This window comes from Malania oleifera, chromosome 3, assembly GCF_029873635.1.
Source record: "Malania oleifera isolate guangnan ecotype guangnan chromosome 3, ASM2987363v1, whole genome shotgun sequence".
NCBI lineage: Eukaryota > Viridiplantae > Streptophyta > Magnoliopsida > Santalales > Ximeniaceae > Malania > Malania oleifera.
Window position 1 is genome coordinate 24,834,882 of NC_080419.1, and position 6,000 is coordinate 24,840,881.

Here is a 6,000-nt window from a genome sequence, read left to right on the forward strand (position 1 = left end):
TCGTATTCTTCATCCCACAAGAATTTGGCATTTTTCCTAGTCAAACACATTAGAGGTCTTGACAAGGTTGAAAGTCCCTTCACAAATCGACGGTAATAACCTGCCAGTCCCAAGAAACTTTTGACTTCTTGCACATTCTTCGGCCTGACCCAATTCACCACTGCATCAACCTTACTAGGATCCACTAAAACACCATCCCCTGAGATCACATGGCCCAAAAACGCAACTTGCTCAAGCCAGAACTCACACTTGCTAAACTTGGCATAAAGCTTTTCCTCCCTGAGTGTCTACAGTACCTGCCTCAAATGCACTTCATGATCCTCAAAATTCTTCGAGTACACCAGTATATCATTAATAAAAACCACCACAAACTGATCTAGATATTGGTGAAAAACTCTATGCATCAAGTCCATGAACACAGCTGGGGCATTCGTCAGACCAAACAGCATAACGAGGAATTTGTAGTGCCCATACCAAGTCCTGAAAGTTGTCTTTGCAACGTCCTCTGCTTTTACCCTCACTTGATGATAACCTGATCTGAGGTCGATCTTAGAGTACATCCGCGTACCCTGGAGCTAATCAAATAGATCGTCTATACGGGATAGAGGATATTTATTCTTGATAGTAACCTTGTTGATTTCTCTATAGTCAATACATATCCTCAAAGATTTGTCTTTCTTTTTTACAAACAACACTAGAGCTCCCCATGGTGATACAATGGGTCGTATAAATCCCCTATTCAGCAAGTCTTGCAATTGATTCTTCAATTCTCCTAATTTAGCTAGAGTCATACGATAAGAAACCTTTGAAATTGGTGTCATCCCTAGGGGTAAATCTATGGGAAAATTCACCTTGCATTCAGAAGGCAACCCAAGTAGCTCCTCTAGAAAAACATCTAAAAATTCTTGTACGACTGGGGTACTTTCAAGCTTCGCTTCATTCTCTGACGCTTCCTTTACAAAAGCCACAAACCCCTAACTTCCATCTAGGAGCAATCTGCTCACCTGCATGACTGATATTAGCTGTGATGGAGCACGTACACGTGAACCAACAAATCGAAATTCTCGCTCACCAGGGGGTCTGAAAATTACTTCTTTCTGGTGGCAATCAATGCTGGTGTGATTAACTACCAACCAATCCATTCTCAGTATTATATCAAACCCATACATATCAAACACAACCAAATCTTCTAGTAGCACTCTCCCTTGAATTTCTATAGGATAGCCTCTGAGCATCCTTTTACACTTCATCACTAACCCAGACGGTGTAGCTACTGACAGTTCTCTATCTAATAACTGAGTCTCACTTTCAGATAATTTAACATATGATGCAGAGACAAAGGAATGAGTAGCACCTAAATCAAATAAAACAATAAGGGAATGTGATAAAATAGTAAAAGTACCTGTCACTACATCCGTAATAGCCTCAGCATCACCTGGCGTCAACGCGTAAACCCTCGCTGGGGCTACATTCCTCTGTTGACCTCCACGAGGCGCCTGATATCCTTCCTGATAGGGCCTGGGAGATGGGACTTGGTCTGGCGGACCTGGGTATGCGCGTGTCATATGGTCGGATCTCCCACAACGATAGTATACATCTCTCCCTACCCGGCACTCCCCCAAATGGGGTCTTCCGCACGTCTGACATACCAGGACAATTGGCATATCCTAATTCCCATGAGGTCCTGTCATCTACCTCGAATCTCCCTCATCACGACCTCCTCTCCATGGACCCCTGCTGGAGCTAGCCTGAAAACCCTGAGGCGTAGGCCTCTTCCTCTGACTCTGGGCTGCTATACCCCTCTGTATACCAGTCTCAATGATCGGAACTCTATCTACAACCTCCGTAAATATCTGAGCACTGAAGCCAATCACTTGTTCAAACAAGTTTTGCCTCAGTCCTTCTTCAAACTTCCTTGCCTTTTTTTCTCTTCATCAGGTGCTAGATGTGGAGCAAAACGCAACAACTCGATAAACCGAGCCGCATACTGAGATACGGTCATCTGCCCCTGTACCACATGCATAAACTCTGCTGCCTTCACGCTCCAAACGATAGTAGGGAAATACCGCTCGAAGAATAGCTCCTTGAATCGGTCCCACATCACTGGTACTAAAACCGGCGTCTGCTCCTCTATCAATCACGCTGATCTCCACCAGCGCTTCGCCTCCCCTGTCAACTTAAATGTTGCAAATATTACCTTCTGCTCATCCAAACAAGGAAGCACTGCTAACGTTTCTTCATTGTCCTAGACCCAATTCTCAACTACAATCAGGTCGTCTCCTCCAACAAAGGATGGGGGCTTCATCCGCGTAAACTGTTCAATCGTGCAACTACGCTCCCCTGAACTCCTGGCCATCTCAGCCATCACCTGCTGGGTGACACTGCGTAGTATTTCATCGGTATCACCACCCATGCTGGAAGGTCCTAGCCTGTCTCCCCCAGCATTCATGCCTCTGCTTCCTGGGTCCATCCTGAAAACAAGAAACACACTTAAGAATCATATCTCCTACACAGACCTATCCTATACCAATTCAAAATTAACTACCTTTCCTGACCTTAACTCAATATCCAGTTCTGCAACCTAGACACAAGACCCGAAAATAGTTTACTATGGTTTTCCTGAAATCGTCACCCTAGAAAAAACACAAAAACCACCACGATAATCCTGTACCCAAACCACAGAACAAATCTCAAATCCTTTCCTATACTCTGGTATTTCTTCCGCTGCACTCTAAAGTCTACAGTACCTAACAACCTAGGCTCTGATACTAAACTGTAACGACCTACTAAATTAACGGTCCACCTAAGCAGCAAGAAGCAAAAATCACATAACCACCACCATATATAAATATGTACAATACTAGAGAGCTACAATGTTCCCAAACTATACATATATGATTGTTTCCCAAATTACCCTTAACTGGGCCAAGGTTATACAGAAATAAATCTCCCAAAAATACTCACTCTACTGACAGGACAGGACTGAAGCCCCTTTACATGCGAGCCTGATCTACTCACCTAGTTGTATCACCTGAAAAATGTTAAAGTAATGGGATGAGACGACGCTCAGTAAGACGAAATATACTATTACTAGTGTGTGGCAAATGAGTTACAATATTATGAAAATCCGTTTGTATATAATTATGTATAAATGAATCTATAAATGCAGTACAAGTAATATAAACCACCACCTTCTTCCATGTTGCTTAACATATCTATATTTTAGGTTTCTATACATAATACTTTAAATATATATAAATATATTCCTTATTTCTGTAAAACTGTACATACATAATAATAATTGAAAACTTTTCTGGATGGATAACTGTATGTAATGATTTAACCCCTCATGACAAGGTTGTGCGGCCCGTAGGCGGGATCTATCACTAGCTAGCCTACCAGGATAAACCACTATACTCCGTCAATCAGATCGGCCCTCCTCAACCCATATCTGATGGGGAGCCTGTCCACACGTGGGCACGATCGATTTATCTACCACATATTACCTAAATAGGTGGTTGCACTCTATGCTATATATAGCAATGGTATCGTGCTCTGTAAACTATATCTGTAATGGTCCATCAGGGTCTGATACTATATAATACATCTTTATATACAACTATCTGTTTTACCATGATTCTGTAATAACTGTATTAACCATGACGCTATAGAAAATTGTATCTATATCAACTGTGTTTCTGAGATGAACTGTAAATCTGTATGTCATGGTACTGTAAAACTGTATAATCATGGTATTATGAAAATGCTGTAAAACAGATTCACTGTCTGTATATTTTGTATAACATATCTCTGAAAAATACTGTAAAACATGTTTCTGTACTATATCTATATTCCCAAGCCATACAATAATTTAAAACATATTAAACATACTTTATAAACTGTATAATTTCTGTTGTGAATAATAATCTGATAATAACGTAAAATTTATACTAAAAACATACTAGAATTGCCTAACATAGCATATTTCCCTTACCTTATCTCTAAAAAGTCCCTAATGTACTCTAACCCTATATCCGCAGGGTTCTCTACTCAACACCCTGAAAACAACATTCCCCATAACAAAACATCAGTATTTCTTTACATAAAACATTTCTTAAAACTATAGGGAAAACAAATACTGAATAAATTGCCTTACCCTAAAATTGGGATGAATTCCAAACCAACTTCTCCAACGATCAGCTCCAGCAGACTTGAAAAGAACTTCACCAGGAGCGTCGTGGTGACCTCAGATCTTCAATTCGGCAAAAAACGGACCCTGAATCGAAGAGAGAAGGAGTGGGAGACGTTTTAGAGAGAGAGAGAGAGAGAGAGAGAGGGTAATTTGTGCTGGAATTCTGTTAAAAATCTGAGTTTTCACTATTTATAGAGCCGGATTCGTTGACGAGACCCGTCACCTCGTCAACGAGTCCTATAGAAAGTTCGTTGATAAACCTGCATCCTTGTCAACGAATTTTAGACTTCCAAAAATCCTCTCTCGGTATCTTCTTGCCGATGAGACGGGTCTTCATCGACGAGATCCTAAAGAACCCTCGTCGACGAATCCCCTGTGTTTGTCAACGAGGCCTGGAAGAATTTCTTGGGTTACTACATAAGGCAACCTAGGGTGCAACTAGAAGATTTTATCGACAAGGAATTTATTCAATCTAGTATATCATCATAGGTTTCACCTGTGTTATTTACTAAGAAACATAATGGGACCTTGAGACTATGCAATAATCATTGGAAGTTGAATCATGTTACATTAGGAATTGGTATCGACTTCTAGGGATTGGTGGATTATTTGATTAATTGGTAAAATCCCAAAATTTTTGAAGATTAATTTGCAATCTAATTTTCATCAATTAAGAATTGAGAATTACACATCCTAAAGACAGTACTGAGTACACAAAAAGGTCGTTATAAGTTTCTGGTGTTATCAATTGGGGTTACCAATGTACCTTACATTTTCATAGATATAATGAATCAAGTTTTTCAACCATACTTAGATTAACTTAATATAATTTTTATGGATGATTTTTGGGGTATTTAAAGACTCAAGAGAAGCATGAACAACATTTGTGATTCATTTTACAAACATTATGAGAACATCAATTAAATGCTAAACAGAAAATGTTGATGTTAAATTTTTTGAAGACTGAAGATGGAATTAAAGTTGTGTGTTGGTGCTGATGCAAGGTGTATTAGGACAAGATGTATAATTCCCTCAATATATGTTAGTTACCTGTTCTAATAGAGTTGTTTACAAGATTAACTCCAAACTTGTTAGGTTAATGATGAATTTTACTTGAGGTTGAATTCAACAAATTTCGAAGATGAAATTTTTGTAAGAAGGGGAGAATGTAATGACCCCAAAAATAATAAACATGGAAATAAAAATAAAAAAGTTATAATTAAAAATTAATTAATTAATTTTTAATTTTAAATAATAATTATTAATTAAATAATATAATATATTATTATATTATAATATAATAAAGTATATATATAATAAATCAATTCAGGAGGAAGGATTGAATTTCAATCTTGCAGCAAGTACGCCCCCTTAACTCTCACTCTCTGTATCTCTCCGTCCCACTCTCTCGTCTCTCTTCGTCTCCTCTCTTACTCTCCTTAATTTTTTCTCCAATATTTCGCTAATCGAAAATCCGAAGATACCATTGGATTCCTACCTCCGCCACCGACCTTCCTACTGTAACAGATTTGTCGTGGGAGCGGCGTAGGTATATCTCCAGAGTTAAGGCCAATTTTCACACTTACCTCAATTTTTCTTAAATCTTAAGTCCAATTAACGAGCAAAAATTGTTAGAAAGTTCATGGAGAGATTCTCTACAATCTAACTAAAGCGGGTTTTCGAGTTGGAGCTCCGGGACACCAATCCTAAATCAGGGGTAGGTTTAACAATTTAGGCTTTTAATAGACTATTTAGGGTATTCAGAACGTAGGAAAATTTTAGGGAAAGTTACTCTAAGGATTGCGACG